Genomic DNA, 15,774 nt, shown 5'->3' with positions numbered 1-15,774 from the left:
TGTTGGCGCCAGTTCAATGGTTGACATTGTCCAGAAGATAGATCCCATTGATACCATGGGGGCAGTTGGCCCCGTTGTGGTTGAGAGCCCCTGTCAGATATTTGAGAAGCGGTAGCTTTGTACGATGCTAGATGTTTCACTTTTGAACTGGAGAGATGAGTTCAACGATGTCTTCATCCGATGAGTGGTAATCTCTCAATGTCGTGGATGGCAAAGGAGGGTGAGATTACTAAATCATGGTGTGCTGACATCAGAGGAATGGCATTGGCATCAAGAGTGTGGGCTTCGAAGAAGATGATGATATTGGATTTATACCCTGCCCTACACTCTGAATCTCAGAGTCTCAGAGCAGCTTGCAATCTCCTTTACCTCCCCCACCCCGCACAACAGACACCCTGTGAGGCAAGTGGGGCGGAGAGAGCTCTCCCAGAAGCTGCCCTTTTAAGGACAGCTCAAGGAGAGCTATGGCTGACCCAAGACCATTCCAACAGCTGCAAGTGGAGGAGTGGGGAATCAAACCTGGTTCTCCCAGATAAGAATCCGCACACTTAACCATTACACCGAACTGGCATCATCGAAGCCAAAAGTGAACACCATGGAGACCTGGATTGTTGACTTTGAGACGATGAAGGTGACTGGCAATGGTTTGAGTCAGGTCGATGTTTCAGTGATGTTGATGGGCGGTGCGATCAGCTCTAGGGGGAGTTCAAAGTTAGACTTTGTGCCAGCTCTGGAATTGGCAATTTTGATGCCACCTTGGTCTTTGATCTGTGGGGTTGAGCCGTCATCAAAGCTGACGTTTTTGACTTTTTTTTTTTTTTTTGCCTTTTTCATTGGTGGTTCAGAAGCTGCTCTCAGGCACTTAGCCAGTGTCTGTGCTTCAGGTTTTGCTTGCTTGACTGAGGCAGAGACCAATGACAGGGTTCTTACCCATTTCTGAGGGGAATCTCGAGATTTCGGAACCCTATTGTCCACATAACATGGCTTTCAGGTGCAGGGCCCTTTCTTGGTGCACTTTTGGAGTGAAGAGACCATGTGGTCTTTAATAGGATGTGTTGTGTTCTTCCCCTGAATATATAAGGTACTGATTATGCTCATTGTTAGCCATTTTTGTACCACAAGTGTGGCATTTTTTTTTTAAATGCCACACTTTATTTATCTAAGAGAAGAATTTTGAAGAAAAAATCTGCAGTTTGGTGGTTAGTATCCTGAGGAGACTATTGAAGCTGTAGAGCATCCTTGTAGAACACTCAATTAACATCAGTTACAGATAAGTGCCACCATGTTTTTCTACAATCCAAATGGCAAATATAGCAAGTACTAATGATAAAGAAATGCAAGCTATTGCATCCCAGGCCTCTACATCAGTTCACTCCTAAGCACAGTTACACCCTTCTATGTCTGTTTATTGAAGATTGGCTTAGAAGGGTTTTAACTGGGAGAGCCAGTGTGGTATAGTGGTTAGAACATTGGACTAGAACAGGGATGGCCAAGCTTGCTTAATGTAAGAGCGACACAGAATAAACATCAGATGTTTCGAGAGTCATGAGACAGGAACATCAGATATAATGGAAATGATTTTATTGTATATTTGTTTTTAATGTTTGATGTTGTTTTTATTTGTTGTTAGCCGCCCTGAACACCATCAGGGGAGAGCGGGATATAAATTTGATTAAATAAATAGATAAATAAATATTTGAGAGCAGGAAGGAAGGAAGAGAAGCAAATCGATGGGAGGAGAGATGGAAAGAAAGCAACTTTAACTTTAAATGTATTCTCCAAGCTGTTGGCTGACTTGGCTTGGAGAAGTGATTTAAAGAGAGAAATGCCTTCTCCAAGCTGCCAACGGGGTGCTGGGGGCTTTGAGAGCCACACAATATGTGTGGAAGAGCCACCTGTGGCTCCTGAGCCACAGTTTGGCCACCCCTGGACTCGAATCTGGGAGACACAGGTTGAAACCCCCACCACAACATGGTAGCTTGGATGGCTGCCAAACTCTTTGCCTAACTTACCGTACAGGATGGAGGATAAAATGGAGGAGAAGAGAAAGATGTAAACTGATTTGAGTCCCCTTTGGGGAGAAAGGCAGAGTGTAAAATGAAATAACTAACTGGTAATTAATTTTAGGATTGCCCTGTATGCTACCTTAACATATATATCTTAGCTTTTGCCATTTGAGAGACAGAATGTGTGCTGTTTGGACCGAACCTGTCTTGTATAGTCATTATAGTATTATCAGCCAATTCGGGTAAACTTTATAGCATTAAAAACATCGAAGTCTTTAATACTGTATTATTATAGTACACCTTGTATCTTATTAATTGTAGACAAAATTATCGACGTCTAATGAAATAAATGCTTAAAAGTCATTACAAGTTTCTGGCGCATACACAAGAATGATCAGTCTAATGTTGTACATTGTCTTATACAAAAATACTCATATCACCCATTCTGAATGAGGAAAGGCTCGTTTGAAGAAAAAACAAAACAAAAGAGAACATTCAAAAAACATTGCAAAAGAGAAAATATTTATATGAGCCCCCCCCCCCCAGTTTTTACATTGGAAAAACTGAAAGACTAACAGAGGGGAGGTGTTCCCCAGGCCTTCACTTCTCTAACCCTCATGTAGTTTTGCCACTCATGTCAGGTCCAATGGAACTGAGTGCAACCACAGTGTAGTAGGGTTGCCAAGTCCAATTCAAGAAATATCTGGGGACTTTGGGGGTGGAGCCAGGAGACATTGGGGGCGGAGCCAGGAACAAGGGTGTGACAAGCATAATTGAACTCCAAGAGAGTTCTGGCCATCACATTTAAAGGGACAGCACACCTTTTTAAATGTCTTCCTTCCATAGGAAATAATGAAGGATAGGGGCACCTTCTTTTGGGGCTCATAGAATTGGACCCCCTGGTTCAATCGTTTTGAAACTTGGGGGGTACTTTGGAGAGAGGCACTAGATACTATACTGAAAATTTGGTGCCTCTACCTCAAAAAACAGCTCCCCCAGAGCCCCTGAAACTTCCAGCTCAATTCCCCATTATACTCTATGAGAATTGATCTCCACATAGGGAATAATGAAGTGCTCAGCAGACGTTTCCTTCCCCCCCCCCCCTTTCTGGCGACTCTGAAGCAGGGGATTGGCCTCTCTACTCATGAGTTGCTGCCAGCTTCTTCACAGCAACACAGACACCCCATCCCAAGAGGAAGCCTTTCCAATGGGAGACAGAAGCCTCAGGAGGTAGAAAGGCACATGGTCCTCTGGGGGCGGGGCTTTCCCCCACCGGCCAGCTGACTGGGGGCGGGAAGGAGCCTGGGAAAGCGGAAGAACTCCCGCTGGAACCTGGGGATTGGCAAGCCTGCAATGTAGGCTTGTTTGCTCTACAGTTAGAAAAAGTAGATAAGAGAAGCTCCATTGGATGTAAACAGCTTTATTGCCAAGAGTTCCAATCTGAATGTGCCGTGGGAAAGAAGTTACATACCTGGTGTGTATGACTTTCTACCATTGCTGACCCACCCTGCCCCCTGCAACTGTACAGTTCTGTCTCTTGGTCCAAAGCAGGTTCTCAGGGGACTCACAACATCAAAATAATATTGAACATAGAAATAGAACAACTAAAAGAACAAGAAATAAACCAGCAATGAAAATTAAAGAGCAACAAGTCAGATAATCGAAAAACTAGTAAGTGGTATGAATATTGCAGTTACTCAAAGGTCTTGTACAACAGAGAAATTTTATCATACCCCCTCATGAATTGGTGTGTGCATAATGAAGTAGTTAGTTGTATTTCAAAATCCCCGTGTAGTTGTAAACAATGTGTGTAAGAGCTGAACTTAAGGATATACTATAGCAGCTGACTGTTTAAATATTTCATGCTGCAAATTTTGAAGATTTTAAAAGCATCCCAGGAGCTGGAAGATCATGCCCCAGTAGCAGTAACAAGATAATGACCTGGCTTTCGTTAGAATGGAGTTTCTATATTGTCATTGGGAAAAGATAGATCAGCCCTCAATTTGGCCAGTGCTCATACTCCTGCAACCACACAAAATCAGTTCCCCCCCCCCATTATTATGCAGCAGTCAGTCTTCAACAAGTAGAAGTGTGAAGCTGGTAGAAGATCAAGACATCTCGACAATTTGCTATGGATAGATTGGTAGTATGATGCCGCATCTCCCTGTCCTACCACTATCCACAGATCTACCCTATCCTATCCTCCTCTTTAGGATTAGAGAATAGCAACTGCTGGGAACGCTGCAACCAGCGCTCTTTAATCTCTGAGAAGAGCTGCAAAGGTGGAAACAAACTCATATTTGCTACTGTCCCTGGGTAAGCTGAAATGCCCCGCTGCATTTTGTTGCAGGTGTCTATTTTTAGGCTTCCAATATTAGATTTGACCTAGTTTAAACAGTGTTACATATTTGCTTTTAGTATCACGATATTATGGTTTATATTTCAATGTCTTTACATATGCTCTGTCACTCAGTACTTGTGGCTCTGTTTTGTATGTAGTAAACCTAATCGTAGCCAAATGTGCGTAAATTAAAAAGGGCGTCTTGCATTTAGCAGAATTTCTTCCCTTTTTGGAACAGATGGTGGCCAGCTAAAAAAAAGCCAACCTTATAAGCAGAGGTTTTTTTCTGAGGGTACGCGGCAGAACAGAATTCCAGAACCTCTTCATGAAAACATTTTTTTAAAAAAACAAGCAAACAACTTTTTAAAATTTATGAGGGGCCCCTGTATATTTCTCCTTCATTTCCCTCTTGAGAGTTCTGGCACCTCTTTTTCCAGAAAAAAACCCCCAATTGCAAGGAAAAAAAGACATCAGCTGTGAAAAAAAGAGGGAGAAAGTCATTTTATGATAGTAGATTCTTGAAGTGTAAGGGCAACAACATGGATTTTATTCATTTGTTGTGATAAATCACTGTTCTAATGTTGTGTGAGGAGAAATTGCTATTTGTGCCTTGAATGCGTAAGAACAGCTCTGGTACATCAGATCAGAAGTCCACCTGACAGCATTCTGTGTCCATCACTAGTCAGCTGCGTGCTGCTGGACGGGAAAAGGAGGAGTCACAGCCCAAAACCACGAAACAAAGGATATTGGTAACTGAGAACAATGTTGCCCATAGCAATAAAGAGAATAATAAATATTATGTTGTCAATATCTTGTGTTTAACTGTTATTTTGCACAAAGTACTAAAGTCCAAGTAATGCGATGCAAAGACTTCTACAATAGGAATTAGTCCAAGAAAAGTCCTGCTTCTGTAAAGGTAAGTAATGTTCAAGAATGCATCCAATAATGGGGATCAATATTCCAGCCCAGTCCAGAATGCAGGGCCCAGATTCAATGGAAGGCATTTCAGAATGTGAAATCGTTCATCAGCTTGAGCCAGCGGAAGTAGATCCCACAGACCTGGGCACAGCTTGGTAACAGTATAGATCAAGATGGTTTTACATAGTATATGACATCCTAGGACAGGTTTACAGGAACCAGCAAGTACCAGTTCTCTTATCTGGGAAGCAGGCATGCTGAGCAGAAAGACAGGAGCGTTTCCATTTTGTTGGATTTTTGCTGATAGCACTTGGAGGTAGACTCTCCTGGAAGCTGTTGTGTTTGTTTGGAAGAAAAGTGTTGTGCCTTGGGGAACTGGAGGATGAATGAGTGTGTTGGGCTCGAGCTTTTCACATCTCTTTCATCAGTGTTAAACAGGCTTCTGGAGCCTTCAGTTACTTTTTGCATGTTCTCATAAATACAGTGTGAGTTCTTCAGCCAGTTTAAATGGCATAGTCTCTGGTTGTTCCCTGGCTGGTTGTGACTGTCCAGTTAACACTCTCGTAGCACAACTTTAATCACACTTCTAAGCCCACTGCCTTCACTGGACTTAGTAGAGTGTAATTCTGTTCAGCGCAGTTATCTGGTGTGCTTGGAATGCCAGTCTCTTCCTGATTTTCACTTGTAATGGGCAACAGGATTGGGCTCCCCCTGCTTCAGCTTTTGGAAATAACTGGATAATTACTGTGGTGGTCTGGGCCCATGGTTAATTTTAGACTCTGATTATACAGGCAGGTAGCTAAAAGGGCTTAGAGGGCTTAAGTGGTTCCCGATTGTCTGGTCTTAGGAGTTAGGGAGTGGGTGGGGAAATGCAACTTTAATTGTTTTTTTATATTTAGTCCCTTGTAGTTTTTACTGTTGCTCTGTGGAACCTGTGGCACAGTCATTCTGCTTCGAAGCAGCTGGTGTCCTATTCTGCTATATGTTGAGATTTTGAAATTTCCCCCAACATTTTATCTACCCACCAATGGTATCTGTTTTCTAATTGTCCTGGTTGCTAGTACTGAACTGCCACCTAGCATTACCTGTTAGATCAGTTTTGGGGATCTGGGCCTTCACTAACTTGTAAGCATGTGCCAAATCTCAGCGTTTAGGAGGTGATTCGCTGAGAAGTCGTAATTGGGTGTTAAGCTCACAAGGCTACGATGGAATGTATAGTTCCAATCTAACACTTGAATCTCAGTGTGCAGTTCCAAAAGGATATAACATGCCGTTTCAATCCGAAATGTTAATAATTCCAGAATGGAATGCTTGGCATAATGTAGACAATTTATGACCTCCTACATGAGAAAATATACTTTCAGCATTCATGTATTGACAATATCGCCCTTGGAAACGGCAATACGGTCTTTACCATCTGATGGATCCACTTCTGCTCTTAAAATAATGTTTTCTGTAAGGCTGAGTGAGAGGGCAGCGGGTTTCTAGTTTAGAAAGTCGGGCTTGTTGAGTAATTTAGACCTTAGGCCTCTCAGCGATCATGAGGCAAATACTCCCTCGCCTTTGGCAGCCTGGGAGAATGCTTGTCCTTTCTTGTGTACAGGGTTGTATTTTTCAAGTGCTGCTGTTTTGCAAGCACAAGAAGGAACGCTTGAGGGTTGTCTTGTTTTTGCTGATTGTAGAGGCACCACAACATCCTTTGTTTTCTGACAGTGATGTCAAGGCCAGTTCTTAAACAAAAATATCCTTATGCAAGTTGTGTTTAGTCGTTGACAGCAAAGATGGTAAAGAGACCTTCACCCTTATCAAATAAATACTGAGGTTAAAAGTTTTTGTGGGCACTTATGCTGTTGCATTTGTCTGTAAGTGAGAATTGTACAGGGAAACGAGAGGATGCTTTTTCAGCAGGCTACATGCTGAAATATCCAGCACTTGAGTTCACAGTATGATAGTGTTGCACTCTATGGGGCATAAATGCTTAGATCGGGGCAGGATGGAAGAAAATTAGCAAAGCCAAGAGGCACTTTCTGGCTTATCCAGAAAGACCAACAGTGCACTTCTGTGCAGTTACTCTAGCCCAGAAGCGTCCAACGCATTTGTTACTAGGGCCAGATTTGACAGAAATGTTACTTTGTCTGCTAGGCCATTTGTGCCATAAAATGTAATGCCAAGTTCCTGAGATACAAACTTTATAAATAACACAGGTAAACCCAACTAATGCTATTTTTTTTACGCAAAATACAAGCAAAAGCAACTAATTCCAAGAAGTGAAAGCAACTGATTTACTGGGGAATCCACAAAAGCCCCAACAAATGCATTTAATCATATGCAAGCCTAGATTTCCCCTCTACCAACTGATACTGTAAAGGAGGGGAGGTATTTTACATTTCCATACCAATTAGTTACTCTTCTTATAAATAGCACTCCTAGGAAATGAGTCATCTTCCTTGCAAGTAACTAAGGTAGTTTTTCAGCACACACCCCCTCCCCCAATCCTCAGCAGCTCAACATAGCTATGATCCATCTTTGTTTCCTCCTCTCTTCCCCCATTCTACTTCCGAAGCTCTCAGGGAGGCACATTGGACTTCCCTCTCCACCGCCCAAGCCCCACCAACCCTGTGAGGTGCTCCAGCCTGAGCGACTGGTCCCAAGTGACCCTGAAATAGGTTCCAGTCTCAGGAGGAAGGGGGGTCTGAACCTGGCTCTCCCAGATCCCCCCACTGCATCCTTCATGTGTTTCCCATAACAGGAATGGTGCTGGGGCTTTTGTCGCCCCAGGCAAAACCTTGCCCCCCCAACCCACTCTGGCCCTGCTCAGGCTTCCCATGTAGTAGAAAGCCTGCTTGAGGTCGGGGGGGGGGGGAACACTGACACTTGGGTACTCTTACGCGCCAGCTCTGCCCACAGGTAGGGCTGAGGGGAAGATCTGACGGAGAGGCTGTTTCTGAAACCACTCAGAGGTGCTTTTTGTTCTTCCGTGACTCCTTTTCCTTCATGGGCTGAGAACAGGTGTGGGGAAGAAGGGAGGTCGCAGTCCCCCCCAACACTCACTCTTTCTCCCATGGTGTTCAGACATTCGGCAGTGACAGCTGGTGCCCCGTTTTCCCTTTGCGCTTCCACTCGCTTCTAAGACTCGGACATCTTTCCCCTCAGAGCAGCATGCACAAGGTAGCCCAGTTGCCTCTCATTCTTCTCCTCCCTCCCCTGCCAGACCTATCCTTTTGTCAGTAAATGGCTGCTCTATGTGCCTGTCCTCACCAGTCCCATCACCCCGCAATGCTGACCGCTGGATTCTGCCTCTCCATGTAGCGGCTTCATCAGTCCTCACTAACCTGAAGTTGGAGGAGGTGGTTCTTGGGGCGCTAATTAAATTAAATTGGATTAATTTAAACCGATTAAATTTACGTCAGCGTTTGTGGTTGGTGTTCAGGATTCTTCCTTTCCATTCACCTGCCTTCTCTTCACTCTTCTGTCCTGTCTTAACCCTGCATCTTTCTCTGCCCTCAGTATGTTTTGTGCCAGCAGCCCTGGTGGAAGGAGAAGAGGCTGTGGTGACCTCCAGGCTGCGGCTCTCCCTCTCCTTCTTGTCTGATTCTTGTTCATTCACGTCACAAGTTGATGCGAAAGGGAGAGTGCCCCGTGGCTGCTCCTGGGCCTGCTGCTGACCTCAGGAGCAGAAGAGGCTGCGATGACCTCGTGACACTCAGCTCTCCCTCTCTGTCTTGCTTGACTCCTCACCTCAGAAGAGGACCTGGGCAGGCAGACAGGCAAAAAGAGTGGTCAGGGGAGCTGGGAGCGCCGTGGCACCTTCAGGTGCGTATCCCAGTGCCCAAAAGATGCATACACTGCTGCAGGGGTAGGAGGGCTGCAAAATCAATGGGGTGTGGAGCCCTGTGACCCCCTGCAGGCCTGGCACCACACTTCCTCCTCATCCATCTTCACTGCCATTCCCTCACAGTGTTCTACCTCCGCCTCACAGTCCTGCCTCCTAGCGATTTCATTTCTATTTCTTGACAGCTTTGGCCACACACACCTCACTGTGTGTGCCTGCTTCCCCACTCCGAGCAGCTTCCTGCTTTCCCTTCCTTGCACCAGTTGCTCATGGGCTGGATAAGAGCCCCGGATGGGATGGTTCTGGGCCCTGGGCCAAATGTTTGACACCTCTACACTAGTGTAAGCCCTTTGAATGCATTGGATTGAGACTGCAGTAACCCTGCGTATGGTAGGAGCTCCGTGGCGCAGAGTGGTAAGCTGCAGTACTGCAGTTTAAGCTCTGCTCATGACCTGAGTTCGATCCTGACAGAAGCTGGGTTCAGGTAGCCGGCTCCAGGTTGACCCATCCATCCATCCTTCTGAGGTCAGTAAAATGAGTCCCCGGCTTGCTGGGGGGAAAGTGTAGATGACTTGGGAAGGCAACGGCAAACCATCCTGCAGAAAGTCTGCTGTGAAAACGCCGTGATGCGACATCACCCAGGAGTTGAAAACAACTGGTGCTTGCACAGGGGACTGCCTTTACCTTTAAACCCTGCATTAAGGTTTCACTATTAGTTAAGTAAGAAGAAGAAGAAGAAGAAGATATTGGATTTATATCCCGCCCTCCACTCCGAAGAGTCTCAGAGCGGCTCACAATCTCCTTTACCTTCCTCCCCCACAACAAACACCCTGTGAGGTGGGTGGGGCTGGAGAGGGCTCACAGCTGCTGCCCTTTCAAGGACAACCTCTGCCAGAGCTATGGCTGACCCAAGGCCATTCCAGCAGGTGCAAGTGGAGGAGTGGGGAATCAAACCCGGTTCTCCCAGATAAGAGTCTGCACACTTAACCACTACACCAAAGGGTAGATAATGCCCAAGTTTTTTTTTAAAGACAGATGCATACTCCCTGTCTCCAGAAAAATGCTTGAATACACAAACCACTGATGACCAGATTTCCTGTTTCACCTCTTTCCTGAACTCTTACAGGTTTTTCTACTTCCCATCAGAACCCCCCCAAATTTCAAAACGCAATTTAATTTCTTCTCAGCCTGTTTATTCCTTTTCTTCTGTAGCCTGTTTCCACGTTCCCCACTGGGAAGAATTCTAACTGGATTCCTGAGCAAAATTCCACAACCGTTGTGGTTTCTCTGCCATAGGCTAGCATGGTCAATGTTCTGAAACTGAATGAAGGCATCTTGTCGGTCTCCAAGATCCTGCTGCTTCAAATCTGACATTTTAGTTGTACATTTTTTTGCACAGCTGACTAGCTGGTTCTCAGTTCTCATACAGGCTCTTGAAAGAAATGTGCATTATCGTCCTTTTTCTCTAGCGCATTTAAACTTCATGCTATTAAATTTCACCCTGTACCGCATTTCATGGCCCCTTGATCCTGTTTTGTTTTTTCTCTAATAGCATTATATAAATGTTATAATAGTGAGAACGGCAAAAGCGTATGCTGAATAAAACCTTGTTACTCTCTAGGTGCCGCTGGACTCCTGTTTGTTTTTGATTTCTAAACTGCCTGTTGATAAATTGTTACTCATTGTAGTAAGCTTGCAATGGATCCATCAAAGGGCATTTAAATGCTTGTATGATTGTAGATGAGGGGATAAACTGGATGTATGCAGTAGCTTAATTAGCTTGCTCAATATTTCAGGAACAGCTACTCTAAAATTTTTATAGTATTTTTAATTAACAGCTGTTTTGTTTCTGTTTTGGCCTACAAACCACAAGGTGGTTAATTTGCTTCTTTAACCTTGTAACGTGGGTAGCTGTTCTGATTTTAGATTGAAATATGTTAGGGTTGCCAAGTCCAATTCATGACATATCTGGAGACTTTGGGGGTGGAGCCAGGAGACTTTGGGGGTGGAGCCAGGAGACATTGGGGTGGAACTAGGAGCAAGGGTGTGTCAGGCATAATTGAACTCCAAAGGGCGTTCTAGCCATCACATTTCAAGGGACCGCACATCTTTTAAATGCCTTCCTTCCATAGGAAATAATGAAGGATAGGGGCACCTTCTTTGGGGGCTCATAGAATTGGACCCCCTGGTCCAATCTTTTTGAAACTTAGGGAGTATATTGGAGAGAGCCACTGGATGCTATACTGAAAATCTGGTGCCTCTACCTCAAAAAACAGGGCCCCCAGAGCCCCAGATACCTGCAGATCAATTCTCCATTATTTCCTATGGGAACAAGCCTCCTTAGGGAATCATGAGTTCCCAGCAGACATTTCCCTCCCCTCCCCCCCCCCGCTTTCTGATTACCCTGAATGGGGGGGAGGGTCTCCAAACCGGGGGATCCCCTGCCCCCACCTGGGGATTGGCAACCCTACACAAAGTTCCTTTTTACTTTAGAGACAAGTCGTTTAGGTTTATAGGTACAAATTCTTCTAAGCTTTCTAATGTCAGCACCATGAGAGTAGTTTTGTATAGATATCTCTAATTACTAGACTGACATTTTTTGCAAACCACAGGGAGCAAAGATGCCAGCAGAATTGGAGGTGCTTTTGATGCCTAGGCGTTTTCCCTGTTTATCTCTCACCCTGGCAGTCCCAGGGTGGGAGATCTAAGCAGCTTCTACTGGAAAGGAGCCCAATGCAGTTTGGAAGAAGAATGCAGGCTGTGATTATTTGTGGTGGTCCAAAAACGTGTAAATTTTGAAGCCTTTTATCACAGAGAAGAAATTAGAGCAGATTTAGGAGCCCCATCTAGTGGGGAAGGAAAGCAAACGAACTGGAAAAAGGTTAGAGAAACGCGGAATTTGTGTTGATGGTGTAAAAAGATTGCTTTTGCTGAGAAACATCATTAAGAGGAAGGTTCCAAAAATTGCACCTCGTTGGGGCGAAACCCCCAGGGATGCGTATGTGTCGTGCAGGCGTTAGCAGTGCTATTCTCACTAGACGTTCATTGAACAGCAGCGCAACCCCAAGATAAGGACGGTTAGCCAGTCGCTGCGCTGGGAACGCAGGCAGCAGCTCGGGAGAGCCAGTCAGGTCACAGGGACGGGGGTTTGTTTTCGTGCCGGCCGTCTGCATGCTCGGGCCGGCTCCATCGGCCGCAGGAGCAGCCACGCGGCACTCCCCGCCGGCGGCATTTCGCGGAGCACGCCGCTTTTCTCCCCCACGTCGCGAGTGCGGACAGCCACCCACAATGCACCGCGTGACCCCGCCCGCTGTTTTGCATAGAGGGCTGCGAAAGTGAAACCAGGGCGAGGGAGACGCTGACGTCACGGAAGGGGGCGGGCGTTTGCCTCTGCCTGAGCGGAGGCATTGGCCGCCCCCTTCGGAAGGCGTGGTCGGGGCTGCTGCAGACCTAGGCGGCTTTTGTCTGACGGGCTCAAATGCCTCCTTGCAAGCGGAGATGCTGCTCGGGAGACATTCGCTAAATGCCCAAATGGCTTCATAGGGAGCCCGTGTGAAAGACTTCTGTATTGCGTGGGCAGGGTTTTCAGAACAGATGAAGCTGCCTTACACTGAATCAGACCTAGGGCTGCCAAGTCCCATTCAAGAAATATCTGGGGACTTTGGGGGTGGAGCCAGGAGACTTTGGGGGTGGAGCCAGGAGACATTAGGGGTGGAGCCAGGAGACTTTGGGGGTGGAGCCAGGAGACATTAGGGGTGGAGCCAGGAGACTTTGGGGGTGGAGCCAGGAGACATTAGGGGTGGAGCCAAGATCAAGGCTGCGACAAGCATCATTGAACTCCAAAGGGAGTTCCGGCCATCACATTTAAAGGGACTGCACATCTTTTAGATGCCTTCCTTCCATAGGAAATAATGAAGGATAGGGGCACCTTCTTTTGGGGCTCATAGAATTGGACCCCCTGGTCCAATCTTTTTGAAACTTGGGAGGTATTTTGGGGAGAGGCACTAGATGCTATACTGACAATTTGGTGCCTCTACCTCAAAAAACAGCCCCCCCCCCAGAGGCCCAGATACGCACAGATCAATTCTCCATTATTTTCTATGGGAATAAATCTCCATAGGGAATAATAGAGTTCCCAGCAGACATTTCCCTCCCCCCCGCCCCCCCGCTTTCTGACGACCCTGAAGCGGGGGGAGGGCCTCCAAACCGGGGGATCCCCTGCCCCCACCTGGGGATTGGCAACCCTAATCAGACCCTTGGTCCATCAAAGTCAGTATTGTCTGCTCAGACTGGCAGCAGCTCTCCGGGGTCTCAAGCTGAGGTTTTTCACGCCTACTTGCCTGGACCCTTTTTTGGAGATGCCAGGGATTGAACCTGAGACCTTCTGCTTACCAAGCAGATGCTCTGCCACTGAGCCACCATCCCTCCCCTGCTCTCCAGGGTCTCAAGCTGAGGTTTTTCACACCTATTTGCCTGGACCCTTTTTTGGAGATGCCAGGGATTGAACCTGGGACCTTCTGCTTACCAAGCAGATGCTCTACAACTGAGCCACCGTCCCTCCCCTGAAGAACCTGTAGTTCACAAAGGTTTATGCCGGAATAAAAACGTGGCAGACTTTAACGTGTCACAAGATTCCTCGTTCATTTTTTGCTAGCAGGGGCCAACAACAGTTACCCTTTTGGAATTGTTTTGTATTTAATGGTTTTATAAACTAGGGCTGCAGTTTTAAATGTATTTACATAGGAGTAAATTCCTTTGAATTTAGGGGAATTGAGCACCCCCATCAAAAGGGGGGAGGGGTGGAGAAAATGTAATGTATGTGTGTTGATTTTTAATAACCAATGATGATATGAAATTATAATAGACTGCATTATAATAAATTGGTTTTAACAGAATTTTAGTGGAATTGTCTCTTGAGACATCATGCATAAAGTTGTGACATAAAGATTTAGTTCTTGCAAGGCTCTTAACCATTTTCTGGGTTGTGGACTGCTGTGAGAATCCGATGAGAGCTCCCAGAAACATCTACTGAACTGCCAGATCAGCTAATGTCACACCCAGCTCTGATTTCTTTATGCTACACTGTCAATGCATGCTATTTCTTCACCTACCTAGTACTGAACATCCGCAAGGCATCCATAAGAACGTCCGCTTTTTAGAGTAACTGTGCTCAATAATATAACTTCATAACAAACAGGGTTTTAAAAAAAAATCAATTTAGGGATTATTTATTTTGAATCACGACTCAGTGATTAAGATCTAATGTAGTGCTTTTATTGTTATTACTGTTATTTGCGTTACTGATCATTTCCTTGTTAACTGGCTCAGGAGTGTAAACGAAGAGGTGGCATAGACTTCTTCAGGCAATAAAAAGGCACAGCCTTGAATGAACGCTGGCTTGCTTACATAGGTCATAAATGTGTGGGAAACAAAAGCTAGGTTAGTTCAGATACTTTGGCTTAATTGCATTTGGAACAAAGGGAGTCGTCGGAATTTAATCTAACACTCCACACAGAAATGTCAGTGTGATGGTGCCCGTGTAGAATTCTTGATCCGCACCTCTACACCCCCCCCCCCCCCGATGCTGACTGGTTTATGCAGAAGAAAAAAGGGGAGGGAACTCGTGTCTTCTGACTGCACCTAAACGTGAGCCCTTTTCTCATGAGCCCAGCCTATTTTAACCTTCATAAATTACATGTAATAGCAACTGTTGGTGCTGAAGGACTGGTGCATGTGTATACTAAGAGAGATCCTGGTCAGATTTTGATAGCAACATATTTTGAAAAGTCAACAAAATTTGACGTAGTGATGTCGTTATCAGCTTCCCCCGAATGATAAAACTACATTGAAACGGGAAAGATCTGATGGCTTCAACAGAAGTTCCAATGAGTTGCATTAAGTGTTTTAGCCGAATCCTGTTTAATTAACTCCAACCGTGCTTTTGGAATATCACCCTTATTTCTCAGGCGAAGGTCTTTACATAAAGCAGCTGTCAGCATTGTACCATAAACATCACAAACTCGGAAGAGCATCAACTGGCCCTGTCTACATTGTAAAAAAACACTTGGCAGATGCCAGGAAAGTACCAGGAGGCAACATGACTCCTATGGGTGCCACATTGGTGTCCCCAGGATTAGAGACTGAGCAGAAAACAGTTCCTAACTGTAGCTGATTTCCAGTGTGGTACTGAACACCTTGAAGATGGGGCTGAAATCCTGTTGATGTTGATGACTGATTTTTTTTTTAAATTAAAGCCCCATTCTCAGGCATCTTTCCTTCCAGGACATAGCCTCTCTTACAACATCATTCTTCTTTCCTTCATTTTCAGGCGTTCGTCACCTTGGGTCCCCATTGGGTAAAAAAAGCAGTGTAAAAATGTGTAAGATTAAAATAAATAAAATGGTTGTCGGTGTTTCTGTGAACAAGGCAACAATGGTAGTTAAAGATCTATGCTAGTGTTTGAAAGAAGCAGTTGGCTACAGTCCTATGCACATTTACGTGGGTGTAAGCATTATTAAGCACAGTAGGAATTGCCTCTGAGTTCACATGCATGGGGTTGGACTGTGTAATGCTGTACTCCTGAGTTCTGTATAAACATTAATTAATTAATTAATGTTTACCATGTGGAAGTCACTGCCACAGGAGGTGGTGGCGGCCACAAGCATGGCCACCTTCAA

At 45.4% G+C, this 15,774-nt stretch overlaps 1 protein-coding gene and 1 non-coding gene across 18 annotated transcripts in view; one reads left to right on the top strand and one right to left on the bottom strand.

Moving 5' to 3' along the window:
• Nucleotides 1-15,774, top strand: part of CLASP1 (cytoplasmic linker associated protein 1) — a 400,778-nt gene that overhangs the window by 83,055 nt on the left and 301,949 nt on the right. The gene's annotated exons all lie outside the window — the stretch shown is intronic.
• LOC132590353 (U4atac minor spliceosomal RNA) lies at nt 12,051-12,176 on the bottom strand. Its single transcript, XR_009556693.1, has one exon. It is a non-coding gene; the product is annotated as a U4atac minor spliceosomal RNA (small nuclear RNA).

Source organism: Heteronotia binoei, chromosome 21 (assembly GCF_032191835.1).
Source record: "Heteronotia binoei isolate CCM8104 ecotype False Entrance Well chromosome 21, APGP_CSIRO_Hbin_v1, whole genome shotgun sequence".
Classification (NCBI taxonomy): domain Eukaryota; kingdom Metazoa; phylum Chordata; class Lepidosauria; order Squamata; family Gekkonidae; genus Heteronotia; species Heteronotia binoei.
This window is presented reverse-complemented; position numbering and strand designations above follow the sequence as displayed.